We start from the raw sequence: 19,885 nt of genomic DNA on the forward strand, positions 1-19,885 counted from the left end.
CCGAAACGGAAAACTCTTGTCTCTTATGTTTCAGAGAAGTAGCAAAGTTCCTCCACGAGGGAGGAAGCTTGGCAATAATGCCACCGGCCACAAATTTGTCCGGTAAGGTACACTTAAACTGCTCGAGTTCTTTGGCAAGGGACTGAATCTCATGAGCCTGCTCAACCACGGAGTGCTCATCAGTCATCCTGTAGTCATAGTATTGCTCCATGACATACAATTTAGTGGCAGCGTCCGAGACCCCAAATTTGGCCTCGAGCGCATCCCACGCATCTTTACCATGGTCAAAAGCCATGTACGGGTCAACAATGTTGTCCCCAAGAATGCTGAACAAGGCCGCCTTAAACATGGCGTCGACCTTCTCAAACTTTTCTCGCTCCTCTGCAGAGAGAGGCCCCTCAGGTCTAGCATCTGTGGCGCTAAAACAACCTAGGTTTGTAAACCATAGAACTGCCTTTGTGCGCCACCTCTTGTAATGCATACCATCAAAGAGGGGAGGTCGAGTAGCGACAGCAACGCTGCTTGAATTGATTTGCCTAAAATCAGGTTTTTGGATTGTTGAATACATAAGCAAATATCCATATGAAATAATCCGTATAAGTAATTGATAAATCATGGCTATGAAAATAACAGATAAACTAATCGTGAAGACTAGTAAGGTAGATGAACATATCACGTCTAAACAAGACAAACCGATCGCATCTACCACAGAAATTGGAAGAAGAAACTCTAACAGAAACTGAAAGAGAAACGACAAGATCACATACTTCGCAGCAGCGTCGTTGTCGCCCATGTTGAGGTTGTCGAGGAAGTCGCTGAGGTCCGGGAAGAAGTTGCCGGTGTGGAGGAACTCGACGTCCGATGACGACGTCGTGATGCTAGTAGTCGCGCCAAAGCACTCCTCAAAAACCTGATTGCCCCTCACCCGTACAGGTTCACGAGAGGCAGGGTTCCGGAGGCCTACTGTCCCGGCAGTCGGTGCACGCCGACGGACGGGATGAGGAAGACCAAGGCGGCGGCGCAATGAACTGGAAACAGGTAGTCGCGTATGCGTCTGGTTGTGGCGGCTAGGGTTGAGCAGGGTCTTATGTAGTGCAGTTTGGGAAGGTCGTGGGCCACTGCCCAGGTCCGAGTCGGCCCAGCCACGATCCAGAAAAACCGGAGTAACGCGTCCGTTAATGACTCAAAATTGATTACACAATTAATTTCCTAAACAGCAAAAAAATAAGCTCGGCTAGGCGAGATTCCCGCAACCCGCGTCGCGTCGTGACGCGGCGAGGCGGGCGGCGGAGGAGGAGGAGTGCGCGAGGGCTCTCTCTCTTCTCACTCACTTAGTAGAACTAGAACAGTCCACCTTATATACCACTCCAACTCTCTCCCAACTAGCAATGTGAGACTAAACTTTAGCCCCCACTAGTGCTGCCACTGTTTTTTGGAATGGGCCATGCGAGTTTCAGAATTTGATAATGGGTCATGGGCCAAGGCCAAATGCCCAAAATTCCAGCAAATAGGTGGTGTCAAGACGCTATGAAGAAGCAAGGATTATAGTATGCAACATGAGAACATTAGTACTACTCCCGATCCATATTAATTGACTTAGCTTTGTCTAGATTCGTATTTATGTAGTTAAGTTTCTAGATTAGATGCATGCGTATCTAGATAAAATGGAATTAATTAATTTGAATCGGATGGATTATCTATATACTTTTATTTTTATATAAATCTAAACTGAAGATGTTTATGATAGGATGGGACGAGGTCCTATGACATCCTTAGAGCATCCCCACTCGTTTGGGCTCCCCACGCCCAAATCCGGCGAAATTTTCGTCCGGATTGGATGAAGATTTGGCGTGGGGAGCGCCGAAGTTCCAGCCGTCCCCCCGGCAGGAAACCCCCAACCTCGACCATTTGACATATTTCAAACAAATTCAACATAAAATTTAACAAGTTCGGCAAACAAGAGGACGAAAATTGCTGAAACAAATTCGGCGAAAACAGGCCGGCGGAAGAGCAGCCAGATAGGCCGTCGTCCAAACACGGCGGAATATAGGCAGGTGGGGAAGGAGTGGCGGCGCAATCTGGGCAACAAGCCGGCGGGGTGGTGCCGGCGGCGAGAGAGATACGAGGGGTGGGGGAGATTTTGAGCGACGTGGCGGTGGGGTTCGTGCGTCGAGTCACCGACAGATCGGGCCCTTCCCCGCTTTTCACTCGTCCGGAGTCCCCGAGAGCTCCCCGGGGGGCCGGGGGGGGGCGTGGGATCGCCGGATGAATTTAGGCCCAAATCCGGACGAAAACGAGGAACCGGGGGCGCGACTGGGCCGAATTTCGCCGTCCGGATGGAAAAAACGCTCGCCGGGGGCCTCCTCGGGGGGACGAGTGGAGATGCTCTTACTCTGAGGTAGCCATGTGGCCCCAAATCTGACAACTTTGGTGCAGGATTTTCTTTTGATAAAATGAAGTCATTCAAGATGTATAAAATTAAATATTAGAAGACAACATGACATTTTCATACTAGGATTCAAATATGACCAAATGGATAAAAAAAACTACTTTATGCAAACAAAGGCCATATCTCAAAATATTTCCTGGCAAGAAAACACGATCATCTCACTGGAGGCACCATGTCATCTGTCGTCCGGCCTCCATTTCAAAATATAAGACATAATCCCTTCGTCTGTCCACAAATAAGTGTGTGTTTTTCTTTTCTGAAAGTCAAACATTTTCAATTTTGATTATTATTTTTTACATAAAATAGCAACTTATGTGACATTAAAATACTATATAGGATTAATAATAAAATAGCACCTTATGTAGGCTGGCCAGTGGTACTTGTCCTTGTCGCGCACGACTCACTTAAACTCCATGGTGGCAAGGTCGATGGAGAACCATGGTTAAACTCTTGAATAAAAATTATTGGAAAGACGATGGAGAACTCAGAATTCCTTTAGAAAGCCATGGTACATCAAGCCACTCAAATTCTTGGGGTGCTTGGTAACTCTGCATCGCCAATGGGTAGCAAACAAACCAGGCTAACCGATCATGGCTAATGAATGAAAATGAAGGGTGCGATCAGAATCACATCAAAAATATCTGCGTTGTGCAGATGGAAACAGTCCACTTGAACAAAAGGATGGCGGATTGGTCGTCTAGCATGGTGTATGAAGCATCGCAGGCATTATGTGTCCTGGGTGAGTGGCAGCAACAAGCCAGCAACTCAACATATCACAGTCTGGAGGAAAACAAACTATGTAGGCTCCACTATTTTTGCTCGCTAGACATAAACTCAAACGGGTTGTTTAGAGACTCCTCTAAACTTTTTTTCTGAGGACAGGATATGCCCTCTGTTAGAACTGTATAGACAGTTTTTTTCGAGTTCGGACACTTCCAGGGCATGTGCTACAGTTGCTCAAATCAAGCAGCAACAAGCGAACAACCCTTGTAGCAAAAAAAAGAAAAAATCACATGCAAAAAACAGTTTGTATGGATAGCCACAGTAAACAAAAACTGGATGTTGATAGCATAGCAGTTGCAAAATTCCAGAAGTGTTCTATTGTATGTAAATTGATATGAGAAAACAGTCATGACTGGTTTGTTGTAGAAACTAGTAAGAAAGGTGACACTGAAGGATGCTAGTTAAGTTAATGGAAATAGCCCAAAAACTAAATAAAAATAAGAGTAAATATCAGAAAACCACAACAATTAGGGCATAGTTTCAGAAACATTGACAACTCTGAAAGATCCGACAATACTGTAGAGACCCAAGCAAAGAAATATAAACCTTGTGTCAACACATCATAGCTTTCATATCATGATCGGCCTCCATTTGTTCACTCTCCTTTCAACACATCATATCTTTCATATCATGATCGACAGGTTTAAAATTGCATAACTAAATGTGAAATCAGCACCAAATGGTTTGCCACTTCATCATAGTCCATACAGGGGAACAAAATAAGCAGAGCACGGATCAGGGTAAGCAAGCTTGGATCGTTGGAGGCACTGGCAGCTGGTTTGTGGTAGAAACTAGTACAAAAGGTAACATAGAAAGATGCTAGTTAATGGAAATAGCCTAAAAATGAAATAAAGATACATATAACTCTCAATGATTGACAATACCGCAGAGACCCAATCAGAAAAATCTAAACCTTGTCTCAACAGATCATAGCAAAGAAGAAACTTCAACAGTTTCAAACAGCAAACATACTAACAGTTTACAGATGATTCCCCATACAGAAAGAGAAGACAGCGATGATAAGTAATGTTTTGTCAGTTTCAAGGAAATGAGATACTACAGGCAACAAAAGATCTGAAATCTCCAGACTGAATGCAAATCATCCCGAGAGTGTTTCGCCACTTCATAGTCCAACAGGAGAACATAATAAGCAAAGGCAGATCACTGAATCAGTCTAAGCAAGCTTTGATCGTCGGGGGCCATGGCAGCTGGTACATGTAGGTCGGCCAGAAGTACCTGTCATCGTCTGGCGCGACGCGCTTAAACTCCATGGTGGAGAGGTCGACTGTGACTAGCCCCACGCCTTTCTCTGTACACAACAAGACAGACCCCTCCTCCACCGAGACAATCTTCTTCAGCATGTTGAGTTGCAACTCACCATCATCTTGACCATGAACTTGACTGACCAGCTGTTGCAGTTCGACACCCTTCTCCAGCAGCCATTCCTCGGTGTCCTCCGCTTGAATGAAGACCTTGAGATGGCCCATGTCCAGGCAGGCAAGGCGCACCTTGCCACCGTCGCATCCAACAAACGCGTGCCTGCAGTACATTGCTTCTTCTGGGAACAAAGAACAAGAGAACTCCTCGGTGTCTTTGTCAAGGGCGAGAATTTCATGAACATCATTCGACCAGTAGATAGACCCTGCGGCCTGCCCCGCGAAGTGTAGGCTGTTGTGGGGAGTCACGAGGCTGTCCATCGGGATCTGCACCATCCATCCACTGTTGTTGCCGTTGTCATTGCCGGAGGAGAATACACAGGCGAGGGCAAGGCCTTCATATAGAAGCGCGACGATTATCCTGAAATTTGACAGGCTGATAGGCTCACCGGCCTCGTCAGCGTCGCCGTCGAGCAGGAAGGCGCCGCAGATGGGGTAGCCACGAAGCTCCCATGGCGGAGGGATCACCCGGCAGCGCCGCGTCATGGGCTCGCAGACGACGAGGTCCTGGAAGGCAACCCGCCAGTTGCCGGAACACTGGTTGACGAGGAGGATGCCGCCTCGACTGTCGGCGATGTCCCAGGAGCCACCGTCGCGGGACGGGAGGAAGTCAAGCGAGAAGTGCTGGGGGCGTAGGTCCACGGTGTCCGACGACGGTGAGAGGAAGAAGACGGGGTTGCAGCCCGGCGGAGGCGAAAAATGCCCAAGCTTGTCGACGCGGTAGTGCCCGGCGACGACGGGGGACGCCCGGAGAGAACGGAAGCGGCGGAGGAAGGCGGCGTGGGCGATGATGCGGCGCCAACGCTTGCACGTACAGGCGGCACGGACGAGGTGGAGAGACGAGGGGAGGCGCAGGAATACCAGCTCTAGAAGCTCGTCGGGGACGTCGTGATCGGTGGTGGGAGACGGCGCCGAGATCTCGCTGCAGTCCCCCATTTCGCCGCCGGAAACCAAGATGTTCTGGCGGCGGAGGAAGAGGAAGCCTTGGAAGTTCTGTTTCTGCTAGGTCTCACTCTCACGAGTCACAAGCATATTATTACCAGCCCAAGGCAATAATATCCAGCCCACCATGGCCCTCTCGTCCAAGATCCCGATCTCTGACCTAGCTCATTCTTATCCTCTCCCCTCTCTCTCCTGCTACAGTACCTGAGGGGGCTCTCGATCTCGCTGGGCCAATCCGAAGCCAAACTCCCCGGCGAGGCCGGTCGAGGGAGGCGGAGGAGCGGCGCCGGAGTCCTTCTTGTACATAGTAGATGTAGGGTTCGACCTTGTGCCAGTAGGTGGCGTTTTACCGAGTGGTTTCCGTCGGTGTCTCTCGGCCAGATCCGGCGGCGGTGGCTGATCTCCTCCGTTGCTGTCCATGGGATGGTGGTGGGGTGGACTTCTGCCGTCCATGCCTTCAATAAGGCCTTGCCCAGGTGCGACAACAGCAGATGGTTGCATGCTTCCTCTTCGGCCTGCCGTGGCGGCGAGGGAAGAGGAGACGTCAACAATGGTTCCTTCTGGCCGGCCGAGGTGGCGAGGAGAAGGAGGTGCCTTTGCTGGTGCTTCGCAGAGCAAGAAGAAGCCTTCCTCAGTGTTGTACTGGTGGCTTCATGGTGTTCTTCCTCCTCTCGGCCTGCCATGGTGGCGAGGGAAAGGATGAGGAACACCTCAAGCCGGTGGTGATTCAGTGCAGTTCTGGGGAGCGTTTGGAGCTTCATCTCCCCTGGGCGGTTCCCAAGCGACGGCCACAACTTGCCGCCGCTATCTTCGGTCAGGAGGCTGACCCCGCCTCGCTCGGCAGCCAAGCCTATCAGAGTGTCTTCTTCCTCTGCGAGAGGAACATTCTTAGCCTTGCCATGTCCGTTGAAGCCTCTGCTCGGCCAAGTGGTTTCGTTCCCGGCCTGGGTAGAGGTGGTTGTGGCTGGAGGCTACTTGTCGCCGGCGGAGAGTTTGGATCTGATTGCGTTTATGCAATCTTCTTTAGGGTGAAGACTGGATATGTTAAGGATCTCGTTGTAATTTTCTTTTCTTTCAGTGTCCTTCTTGTAAAACTTTGCCCACCGCCGTAATGGAAGCTCCAGGCCCTTCGAGTCATTACCTGTTCAAAAAAAAGGCCCTCTCGTCCTATCATGTAGGATATGTTTCACTCTCTTTAACACTTCAGATACACATCCGATGGTGGTTACTCTACATGCCAATTTTCAGATTATCACAGACTTTGTTCATCGAGAACAAAAATATCAGAAAAATGATATTTTGTTGGTTCAGCATGTTGTCATTCTTTTAGTTTGTATAAGTCTTTCTCTACCTAATCAAGTTCATTCCTTTTATTGTAAGCAAGTCTTCGGTAATCAAAACCTCACCGAAACTCTGGACACTCCATCCGTTTTTATTTACTACAGTACTTCGTGTTCTAAATTTAGTCAAAATAAAATTTCTATAAAATTTGTGTAAATATGAAAAAAAACATTTAGAATATAAAACTTGTGGAATTGGAATCGTCATAAATATATTTTATATTAGATGTTTTCTGGTATTATGGATGTTGATATTGGTTCCTATATTCTTAGTCAAACATTTTCAAAAATTGATTTTGATTAAAGCCAAAACTCGAAGTAAATAAAAACGGAGTGAGTAGCTAAGTACAAGCAAGAGCTAAGCGTTTGATTATCCGGGTGGTCTTGTGTTTTCTCGCTCCCTTGCAGATCAAACAAGAGATCTCAAACCGTTCATCTCTTCATTTAGCATTTAGTCTATCTCCGAAAAGCTGCAATAGTTGATGCACGCGGATGATGTGAAATACTTTCTTAACTTAATAATAGGTGGTGTCTAGACGCTATGAAGAAGCGAGGATTATAGTATGCAGCATGAGAACATTAGTACTACTCCCAATCCATATTAATTGACTTAGCTTTGTCTAGATTCGTATTTATGTAGTTAAGTTCCTAGATTAGATGCATGCGTATCTAGATAAAACGGAATTAATTAATTTGAATCAGATGGATTATCTATATACTTTTATTTTTATATAAATCTAAACTGAAGACGCTTATGATAGGATGGGACGAGGTCCTATGACATCCTTACTCTGAGGTAGCCATGTGGCCCCAAATCTGACAACTTTGGTGCAGGATTTTCTTTTGATAAAATGAAGTCATTCAAGATGTATAAAATTAAATATTAGAAGACAACATGATATTTTCATACTAGGATTCAACTATGACCAAATGGATAAAAAAACTACTTTATGCAAAGAAAGGCCATATCTCAAAATATTTCCTGGCAAGAAAACACGATCATCTCACTGGAGGCACCATGTCATCTTTGTACGGCCTCCATTTCAAAATATAAGACATAATCCCTTCGTCTGTCCACAAATAAGTGTGTGTTTTTCTTTTCTGAAAGTCAAACATTTTCAATTTTGATTATTATTTTTTACATAAAATAGCAACTTATGTGACATCAAAAGGTTTAATAATAAAATAGCCACTTATGTAGGCTGGCCAGTGGTACTTGTCCTTGTCGTGCACGACTCACTTAAACTCCATGGTGGCAAGGTCGATGGAGAACCATGGTTAAACTCTTGAATAAATTTTTTTTTTTTTTTTTAGAATTTCTCTGCATTCATATCATGGAAAGATACAAAGTTGTTAACCCTTACAAGCACGGAGAAACACAAATACAAAGAACCAAGAACACCTAGAACACCCTAAGACCATCATAACCCATGAAGATCTCCAGAGCCCTGTGTCATCATCCCATAAACTTGAGAGAAGACCCCTGCAGCAGAAAGAACTATAACCAAGCCCAAGCAGGTCATCATCTTCGATCACGGTGCAATTGCCACCACGTTGCTTCCTCCTTCCTTGACACCAGCACCGAGAAGGCATGGACACCAATCCAATGCACCTGCAGCAGCCGTCGCCATCTTTGGCTTTGAGTACCGCGAAAAGTGTCCCTTTCGGAAGGAAGGGAACTCGAGTCAACCAACCGGTCCAGCACCGCGGCCGGGCCATCCGCCCGGGCAAACCAGGAACTCCCTCCAGCATCGGCGCCGAGGAAGAAGAAGAAGAACAGCAGCAAATCATACCGACAAGGAGGAAGAAGGGTCTTTCTCCCGACCATCTGGCCGATTTTGGCGTCGCCATGTCGGACCTCCTCCTCCCATCGCCACCAAGGCCGGCCGAAAGAAGCTGCAAAACGTGACAGCCGCAAGCCACCAGAAGAACACAAACCCTAAAAAGGAAGACAGTGGTGCCATCTCGTTCCTCTCCCTCGCCACCACGGCCGGCCGAGGAGAAGGCAACAACATCAGCACTCCTCCGACTCCAGAACAGACTCCACAAACTCCAAGGCAGGGTCGAAATTCGACCGTGCCCGGGGAATCCACCCTCCCCCGATCCGCAGATCTGAGAGGAAACCAGGCCAGCAGCTCGTCGGCGCCGCCACAAGTGGCCTTGCCGAGATGGGGATCGAGCTCCAGCATCCTTATTCCGACGCGGCGTCGCCTCCACCATTTCGACGCCGTCCCAGAACACCACGTGAAGACTAGGCCGGGCGCTTCCCGGCGCAGCAGAGGAAGACCCCCCGCCGCCGCCACGCCACCAGGGCTTTGCCCGGCGGCGCCCCCGGCGGCGGGGGGTGCGGGAGGAGGTTGGGGGTCGTGCAATTATTGAAAATTCTTGGAAAGACGATGGACAACTCAGAATTCCTTTAGAAAGTCATGGTACATCAAGCCACTCAAATTCTTGGGGTGCTTGGTAACTCTGCATCGCCAATGGTAGCAAACAAACCAGGCTAACCGATCATGGCTAATGAATGAAAATGAAGGGTGCGATCAGAATCACATCAAAAATATCTGCGTTGTGCAGATGGAAACAGTCCATTTGAACAAAAGGAAGGCGGATTGGTCGTCTAGCATGGTGTATGAAGCATCGCAGGCATTATGTGTCCTGGGTGAGTGGCAGCAACAAGCCAGCAACTCAACATATCACAGTCTGGAGAAAAACAAACTATGTAGGCTCCACTATTTTTGCTCGCTAGACATAAACTCAAACGGGTTGTTTAGAGACTCCTCTAAACTTTTTTCTGAGGACAGGATATGCCCTCTGCTAGAACTGTTTAGACAGTTTTTTTCGAGTTCGGACACTTCGAGGGCATGTGCTACAGTTGCTCAAAGCAAGCAGCAACAAGCGAACAACCCTTGTAGCAAAAAAAAAAAAAAAAAAAAAAAAAAATCATATGCAAAAAACAGTTTGTATGGATAGACACAGTAAACAAAAACTGGATGTTGATAGCATAGCAGTTGCAAAATTCCAGAAGTGTTCTATTGTATGTAAATTGATATGAGAAAACAGACATGACTGGTTTGTTGTAGAAACTAGTAAGAAAGGTGACACTGAAGGATGCTAGTTAAGTTAATGGAAATAGCCCAAAAACTAAATAAAAATAAGAGTAAATATCAGAAAACCACAACAATTAGGGCATAGTTTCAGAAACATTGACAACTCTGAAAGATCCGACAATACTGCAGAGACCCAAGCAAAGAAATATAAACCTTGTTTCAATTCAACACATCATAGCTTTCATATCATGATCGGCCTCCATTTGTCCACTCTCGTTTCAACACATCATATCTTTCATATCATGATCGACTGGTTTAAAATTAAATAACTAAATGTGAAATCAGTGCCAAATGGTTTGCCACTTCATCATAGTCCATACAGGAGAACAAAATAAGCAGAGCACGGATCAGGGTAAGCAAGCTTGGATCCTTGGAGGCACTGGCAGCTGGTTTGTGGTAGAAACTAGTACAAAAGGTAACATAGAAAGATGCTACTTAATGGAAATAACCTAAAAATGAAATAAAGATACAGATAACTCTCAATGATTGACAATACCGCAGAGACCCAATCAGAGAAATCTAAACCTTGTCTCAACAGATCATAGCAAAGAAGAAACTTCAACAGTTTAAAACAGCAAACATACTAACAGTTTACAGATGAATAGATGATTCCCCATACAGAAAGAGAAGACAGCAATGATAAGTAATGTTTTGTCAGTTTCGAGGAAACGAGATACTACAGGCAACAAAACATCTGAAATCTCCAGACTGAATGCAAATCATCCCGAGAGTGTTTCGCCACTTCATAGTCCATACAGGAGAACATAATAAGCAAAGGCAGATCACTGAATCAGTCTAAGCAAGCTTTGATCGTCGGGGGCCATGGCAGCTGGTACATGTAGGTCGGCCAGAAGTACCTGTCATCGTCTGGCGCGACGCGCGTAAACTCCATGGTGGACAGGTCAACTGAGGCTTGACCCACGCCTTTCTCTGTACACAACAAGACAGACCCCTCCTCCACCGAGATAATCTTCTTCAGCATGTTCAGTTGCAACTCACCATCATCTTGACCGTGAACTTGATTGACCAGCTGTTGCAGTTCGACACCCTTCTCCAGCACCCATTCCTCGGTGTCCTCCGCTTGGATGAAGACCTTGAGATGGCCCCTGTCCAGGCAGGCAAGGCGCACCTTGCCACCGTCGCATCCAACAAAGGCGTGCCTGCAGTACATTGCTTCTTCTGGGAACAAAGAACAAGAGAACTCCTCGGTATCTTTGTCAAGGGCGAGAATTTCATGAACATCATTCGACCAGTAGATAGACCCTGCGGCCTGCCCCACGAAGTATAGGCTGTTGTGGGGAGTCACGAGGCTGTCCATCGGGATTTGCGCCATCCATCCACTGTCGCTGCCGTTGTCATCGCCAGAGGAGAATACACAGGCGATGGCAACCCCTTCGAACATAAGCGCGACTATTATCCTGAAATTTGACAGGCTGATAGGCTCACCGGCCTCATCAACGTTGCCGTCGAGCAGGAAGGCGCCGCAGGTGAGGTGGCCGCGAAGCTCCCCTGGCGGGGGGATCACCCGGCAGCGCCGCGTAATGGGCTCGCAGACGACGAGGTCCTTGAAGACAGCCACATTGTTGCCGGGACACTGGTTGACGAGGAGGAGGCCGCCTCGACTATCGGCGATGTCCCAGGAGCCACCGTCGCGGGACGGGAGGAAGTCAAGCGAGAAGTGCTGGGGGCGTAGGTCGACGGTGTCTGACGACGGTGAGAGGAAGAAGACGGGGTTGCAGCCCGGCGGAGGCGACCAATGCGCGAACTTGTCGACGCGGTAGTGCCCGGCGACGACGGTGGACGCCCGGAGAGATCGGAAGCGGCGTGGGCGATGATGCGGCGCCAACGCTTGCACGTACAAGCGGCACGGACGAGGTGGAGAGACCAGGGGAGGCGCAAGAATACCAGCTCTAGCAGCTCGTCGGGGACGTCGTGCTCGGTGGTGGGCGACGGCGCCGAGATCTCGCTGCAGTCCCCCATTTCGCCGCCGGAAACCCAAGATCCCGCGGTGGCGGTTCGATGTTCTGGCGGCGGAGGAAGAGGAACCCTTGCAAGCTCCGTTTCTGCTGGGTTTCACGAGTCAGAAGCATTAATATCCGGCGCACCATGGGCCATCTTGGCCCACACGTTGGATATACCAGTACTCCTTCCCTCATCTTTCCCTTTGTACCAAACACTTTTTATCCTAAAAAAACCCTTTGGATACTCCAATGGTGGTTAAACCATATAGTACATGTCAATTTTCAGGTCGTCAGGATTTTTTATTTGGGCGTTGCTACACAGTGCCTAGGCACCGGTTAGTCTTAGGGAGTGCCCCACCTAAATATAGAAACAAAAGTATTCTGACATTCTACATGTTCCGAAAATAGAAACCGCACGTTCCAGAAACAGAAACTGCTCTTGCCTTGCGGGGCCTTCTCTTTCCCGTGCTCCAGTTTTGATATTTTGATCGCGAAGCAAAAATACATCCACATATGTGAACTAAAAATTCAGACAAAAAACGGAAATAGATGCGTCACCACCTTCTTTTCATGTAAAAAAGTAGCAGCGGCGGATGTAAAAAAAAGTAAAAAAATTACATCTAGATCTTGGGAGGAACCTACTATTATTACATCAAGATCTGCAGGAACATTCTATTTTCAAGATCCTAGATGTAGAAAAAGGAAGAAAAAGAGATCCTAGATGTAGAAAACGAAAAAATAATACATCCACCGTTGCCATTATTCTGGATGTAAAAAAAGATCAAAAAGCACATCCCAACTCCAAAAACATACTAGCAGAATACATCATGCATGAAGTGGAGAAGACAGGGAGGTGCGGGGATTGAGAGGAAAATCAACATCAATGGTAATCACGCCGGCCGCTGGGGTCGTCGGAGCTCAGGCCAGAGATTGCAAACGGCGGTGGCGCGGTACCGTGGCTAGGGAAAGGGACTCTGGGGCTAGGGAGGCTCGGGGATGGACACGTTGCTTGAGTCCGTGCTCGAGCACACGACCATGGCGGGGCCCGGGCGGCTGATCCGGCCGTTGCGGTCCAGATTCGCCGGTCGAACGCCGCCTCCATCGTGCGCGCTTGGTGGAGGTCGTGCGTGCCGGCGGAGGTCCGACACGCCGTGTGGTTAGCCCAATCCTGCTCCAATTTCCGCTCGGATTTGTGGACACGAGGGTGTAGGTTGGGGATTTTTTCATCTCCTGGGAGTGCTCGTGTTCGTGGGGTGAAGGTGGAGAGATAGAGACTGGGATCTAGCTGTCATTTATTTGGACTGTACCGCCGCTTAGACTGGATCGTTCGATGGGGATCAGACGGGCAAGGAAGGTGGGCACCGCGTAAGACCGGAGCGTGCCCAGGCAAGAATTAGAATACGGGTTTTTATTTTCATGCACTAGGACAATATTTTTTTTTTGGTTTCATGTGGCTATCAATTTTTTTTAGTTGGGCGTGTCTATGTCTCACTTGATTGACATTTCTTAAGTCACAATTACCTCAGAAAACTGCAATTGCAGTTTAAAAAAAATGCAACTCGCTTTAGTTGCATATTTCTATCAGAAAAGTGCAATTGTACTTTTTTAACAGAAAAGTGCAACTTAAACCACTTTTTTGTAAGTGACTTAGACTTAAAAAAAATCCCGGTTAACTGAGACATAGCAAAACCCGTTTTTAGTTTGTAAGTCTTTTCTACCTAATCCAACTCATTTTAATGTACTCCCTCCGGTTCATATTAATTGACTCTAATATGGATGTATCTAGACACATTTTAGTTCTAGATACATCCATATTGAAGTCAATTAATATGAATCAGAGGGAGTAACAAATCTTCGGTAATCAAAAGCTTACCAAAACTCTAGCTAGCTTACTCGATCTTGACTTCACCAACCGGCAACATCTCATTACAGCTGCAATTCATCTTTTTTTTATGCTAGAGCAGTTTAGGGGTATTATAGACTTTGCACGACTGAACCTAGGAAATAAGCCCATATTCGATAAGCTCAAAAGAATAGGACAAACAGTTTCTCGTAGCTTCCCCCCACTGGAGTTTCTTCCCACCAAATTCTATAAGCTAGCTTATTCATAAGCTTAAGCCAAAAAGAAGTGCCCCTCAATATAGGACGAGCTAAGGGCAGCGTTTTGATTGAGGCACATATGCTTCCTTTATTTAAAATGAACTAGTAAATATGCCCGTGCGTTGCCACGGACAACGATACATATAAGCAAACCAAAATATTACTATCGGATGTATCATGAGCCTTGTATTTTTTAAGATTATGTTTGAGAGTCACTCGAGGGAAGCACAGCCGCTGCTCCGTTATGAGTCGGTCCAATAAATACATTATTTGGTCTAATATTTTTGAGATAACCTTATATTTACGTCACTCAATTGCACATATCAAACTAATCAAATTTGTTAACTATTTAGCAATTGTACTCCAATAAGTTAAAAAAAGATAATAAAATGTTAGAAGAGATAACAAAAACTATAATCATGCATGCACATGCATTTCCATCTTCTAGAATACGGAAGAAATATGGATAGTTTCGTGAATAAATAGCACTGTGCTATTAGCACTTCTTTTTGTGGGTTTAAAAGGACTATTATCTCTTTAGATCGAGTGATATATGTATTCAAGGGAATATGTGCAGTTTCATTTTACATCTCATCCTCGCAACATACTACCAGTAAGGGATACACATTTTTTTACAGAACACATATTTCCTTCTGGCAAAGAACTTAAACGGAATCACCTTTGTCCATACTATGGCTCAACTCTAACATCGACTCATCTTATGTGTACATGTGTCCATAAAGAATGCAAGAAACTGGGCATTCAGCAATATAGCGAAAAAATAGTTATATTCTTTGGACCAATTAGTCCCATAAAGATCGTTACTCGGACAAATCCATAAATTAAAAAACAATACTGATAACACACGATGTATTAAACAGCAATCAAAGCTTCCAGGCTTATGCTTCAGCTCCACTTTTGACTTGCAATGAATTACCACTTCTTTCTTGCCACTACAGGCAACACCGTGCACCCACTTGATTCTCTCCCTCCTTGGCTCCTTGTTACATGTCTCTTTCCACACCACCACACACAGGAAGACAAAGACTCCTCTTACTTCTTCCTACATCTCATCAATGTTCTCTGCCATTATCTCTGCCACACTGGTTGCTTTTGGGGATTAGAATAATTTAATCACATCATTATTATCAATCAAGCGGAATTCAGTATGTCGAGTTAGTTTTCAAAATACATTCCAAGTACTAAGAAATAGTTCATGGCTAGTAAAAGCTTGAAATATACTACTCCCTCCGTCCCTAAAAACGCTACTCAATTTTGCATGTTCCACTGGACACAACAAGCCTTTTTCTTTCTCACAATATAAGATCTCCGAGCTCCAGAATTACCGAACATAAAGGTTCCCTCCAGAAAAAGGACAGTGGGAGCCTGGAAGGTACCAAATTGGTTGATTTACTTGGCTCGGCGTAGATTTTGTCGCCCTAATAAATCATTCATTTAGATTAATAATATTGGAATACATATGCCACTAATAATTTTTTAGGTGTATCAGACCTAATTAAAAAATGAAGAACTATTAACTAAGCTTCGCTCTAGATTTTTTCAAAAGATTATCAAAGCTTTTCTAGTGAAAGCGGAAGGAATAAGATGCTGAAGTGGAAAATTTCATTACAATATATCAAATATACCTTCATAAGACACAACCGGAGATCAGTGGGGCGAATTCCCTCACCGATGCACACCATATCATATTGTGAATAGTGACAAAGAACATCTACATCAGCTTGCTTCTTCTATTGAGTCCGCAAAATATAGGAACATAGCTCATAACATAAAACTCAAGAACATTCACTGGGATTTTAAATCGTTATGGAGAATTGATTCAAAAACATCACTTGTCACCGAAATCTGGTTTAAGAGCATAAATCAGGATGAATTGTCCCAACAATTAAAACATAACCGAATTTGGTCCAAGCAGTAAAACAATGAAATATTATAGTTCTTGAAGATGGTGTCTGTACTTCTAGCATTGGTAGACAACACAACCACTCTCACATGTGTGCAAACCAGTGCAAACAAGGTTCAACAGAGAAGTGAGGAATTATAGCAACAAGTAAACCAAGAACCCATGTTGTTCAGAATCATTCTTACTCGGTCCAATTCGTTTCAAGCAGCCATTCCATATCTTGGACTTTGCTGCGGACATAATCAAACTGATTTCCTCTCCCTGCTGAGCCTGAAACCACAATTGGCATCACTGTGAATTAACACGACCAAGGAGAGGCCTTCAAAGTATACATATCTCTAACTTTGTCATATCATGGGACCAATAAGCACACCTAGTGCATTCTCTGCATCATAAGTATCAACAGAAATAGTTTTCCATGTGGCATTTCAATTGCTCACTCACATGCATATGCTATTCTTCCAAATATTCATCTTTTGTGTAAAATATCAAAATCACGAGAAATTACTATATGTATGATGAAATGGACCAATGAATATTGTTCATTACTCCAGTCATCAATTTATTGGCATTATTAAGACTACTTGAATAAGATACCTACAGAAAAATATGACCACCTAGTCCAATGAAGAAATCCTCTCTCCCGACAAACCTCTCAAACCTGGTCTCCTGCAAAAGAAAATAAATCTACAAAAATTTAACACACGAGAATAACCGAGAAGCCGAGCTGAGCACGTTCATGTAAAAATAACGAGAGCATTCCTTCTGCACAATATCAGACACCCTATAGCAAAGGTTTGAGTATCGCTGGGCCTGGCCCACATTGGCGCGTGCGGGAGTACGACGAGGACGACCAAAGGTTTGAGTATTGCTGTCTGGGGAGAATAGGGAACCAGTTAGTCCTCAATGAAAGGGTACACATAAACAATGCAGATGAATGATCACTTCTGATAAATTGTGTGGATAGTGCCTGAATTTTTTGAGGAATGATCTAGAAAGTAAATACTAACCAAGTATTGCCCTATAGTAGCAAAATCGTGTGAAAGTGCCATGTACTGTTTGTAAATATGTTAGGCCAAGCAAATAGATGACGACACTGCCGTCTCAGAATTCTGACTTCTAACTACTGATCTGAGTTTCTATGCACTAAATTTCATCCAAGTGGCCCATTCATAGCATTGTGCTAATTCTCTTAAGATGGAGTAAACTATTCTCTTATTAAATTGACATCACTCCTATATTTTTATTAGAATGAGATGATACCTCAAATGTTAACTCAATAGCGTGAGTTCATTACCCATGTAATCAGTTGCAAGTAAAGCGGGAATGAGCTAAGAGGTTGCAATAGTCAGCTCAAATGAAAATGCCTGGCTCAGTTTGTCACTGCAGCATAGAAGGATGATTCAAACCATTTTTTCTTGTCTCACTTATGATTGATAAACAAGCCACATATGATAACCAAAGATAAACATAGTTTTAACATCTGAATACTTCTTTAATCTATTGTCACTACAACGCAAGAAACCAAGTGCGCAAGTAGATATGGCATCTGATTGCCAATGTTGTCGTGGATTCATGCAAAACAATTGATAAATGCGGGAGGGAATGATATAGATTCCACTAATGAACAGCGGCGACGGTTGGCGGTACGTACCCTGGGTGAGATGTTGAGCTGCTGGTAGACAAAGCCTGATCTCCTTGCCGGCGTCGGCATTGCAGGGAAATACATGTGCTAGCCTCCCCAGCTCTGAAGTAATTTAGAAGCTTCTCAGAGTAGCGTCAAACAATTCATAAAGAGAATCATAAAACAATAAGTTCGTCAGACAACAGGTACTTCAAACTAAAACGACAGGTGCTTGAATTCAGGAATGTTATGGCAAGTAGTAATTCTCTGGCAGCACAACGTCAGCAGACGCTGATAGTGTAGGGTAAGTTTTCAGAATGCTAACCAATTGTTTCTCCGTTTTCAGCTATATTTCCAATATAAGTTTGCAGCTTGATTTTCCACCCTGCAGTACGTTTTAGCACCTAATAAAGAATCCGAGCACTCAAAGATGGAATCTGCAATTCCATGACACCTAAGTGAGCATTACCTGCACGTCTGGATTGAGAAATCTCAGATTCTGCAGGCAATTCTCATTTAGTCTGGCGGAGATGTCGCTGCCCAATGATGTTCGCTTGTAGGCCAGAAGATTGACCAACCTGTTTGTGCCTTCTCGAACTCCTTTCATTGAACCATTGAACTTTGCATGCGGGGAGCCGGGCAGCAGAGGCCAGAGGGTACAGAGACGAGAGCCTGACCACCTCCAACCAGGTACTACACGGGGTCAGGCAACTTTCCCTGCTCCACCTCGTGATATAGAGACGACAACCTAACAACCTCCAGGTCCGCGCGGTCGCCATGGAAGGCGGAGGTGGAGAAGAAGATGCGGGAGGAGGCACCGGCAATGAGCTGAGCCAATACGGGCCTCGCGCACTCGCGCAGGCGAGCGCCCTGCGGCACGAGCGGCTCACCGGAGCACATCGGGATGGAGAATCTGCCAAGGGATCAAATCCAGCAACTGGAATCCCTCATATTCTCGCGGAGCACCTCAGATTCTCGCGGGCATGTGCGTGAAGCTTTAATCTTAAACTTCGGGATTCACCTAATTTGGCGGCGCTTGGAAGCCTAGGATCACGCGGAAGGACCGGGCAGCAGGCGGCGGGAGGAATCGAACAAAGCAGGCCATGACGCTTTGGGCGGGCGTGGGTCTATCTTCTTCCGCAACCGCCGCGGGGATCCCCAGATCTGGTCGAGCAGCAGATTATGGTCGGAGATCAGGGTTGGAGCTCGGGGCCAGGGATGGCGCTTGTCCTAGAGCACGACGGAGACCACGCGCGGGGGAGAACTTATGGGGCGCCATGACGCCAACCTACGCAGCGCTCGGTGGGTGGTAGCCAGATCGGATTTTGTTCTGCTCGGGAGGAAGGAATAGCTCGGGCCTCGGCGATAGAAAAATAACCCGGTATCGTGGCATTTGTTATTATTCGATTTGGTGGGAGGGCAAAATGGTCTATAAAAAATTTGTTGGACGAAACTCAGCGACCGGAGGAAACATAACCACTTCGTTCTTTTTAAGTAGTAGAGAAGTAGTAGAGAAGAGATTTTAAACACATGTTTAAGTGTTAAAATAAATCCAAAACCACATGTGGCGTAGACATCTTCAGAATCTACTGATGTACCAAGTTGTTTAAAGGAAAACCGGCCTATCTAGAAAGGATAGATTTGGTACTAAAATAAAGATTTACAGAAGATATTTTAAGATTTTTCATAGTGCACTAAAATTGTTGGCATTTCGTGAAACTTTACATACGCACATAGAATATGGATATGTGCAAGCATTTTTTTTGCATTTTCAAATGTATTTTATAGGTAAAGGAAGCACATACACTCAAGATCATATATGAATTATCGGAGCTTAGGTGTCAGGTGGAATTATCCTTACATCAGTTTCTATATTGATTTTATTTTATCTTTATCTAAATGAAGAACTCTGATGATAGGATGGGACGAGGTCCTCGGACAATCCTTACTCTGACGCCGAGGTCGCTGACATGTGGACCCATGATGTGATAAATTTTCATGTCGATGGCTCAACTTGACCCACGGCGCATTCGAGGATTCCCTTCCAACAAAATTAAGTCATTAAACTTGCATAAAATGAAATGCATCGCCAAACCAATATAATGTACAATATCAAATTATTTTCTAGCAAGAAAAAAAAATCATATACATCAAAGGAACAATATCTTACGTGACCGGCCATTCTCATTTGAGGGGTGTGACCTTTTGTCAAGTTTCTT

The 19,885-nt window shown here is 45.5% G+C and overlaps 1 long non-coding RNA gene across 5 annotated transcripts; it reads right to left on the reverse strand.

Moving 5' to 3' along the window:
• Window positions 1-14,837: 14,837 nt before the first annotated feature.
• On the reverse strand, window positions 14,838-19,016 carry LOC127300665 (uncharacterized). 5 transcript variants are annotated; one of them, XR_007851476.2, is made up of 6 exons: window positions 18,136-19,015; window positions 17,992-18,051; window positions 17,697-17,789; window positions 16,644-16,917; window positions 15,765-16,312; window positions 14,840-15,221 (listed from the first exon to the last, which is right to left on the reverse strand). It is a non-coding gene; the product is annotated as an uncharacterized lncRNA (long non-coding RNA). The 5 variants fall into 5 exon arrangements; XR_007851474.2 differs by having other exon boundaries at window positions 14,838-15,221; window positions 17,697-18,579; window positions 18,688-19,016; XR_007851475.2 differs by lacking the exon at window positions 17,992-18,051 and having other exon boundaries at window positions 14,841-15,221; window positions 18,136-19,014.
• Between the last annotated feature and the right edge of the window lie 869 nt (window positions 19,017-19,885).

The sequence above is a fragment of the Lolium perenne genome, chromosome 5 (assembly GCF_019359855.2).
Source record: "Lolium perenne isolate Kyuss_39 chromosome 5, Kyuss_2.0, whole genome shotgun sequence".
Lineage (NCBI taxonomy): Eukaryota > Viridiplantae > Streptophyta > Magnoliopsida > Poales > Poaceae > Lolium > Lolium perenne.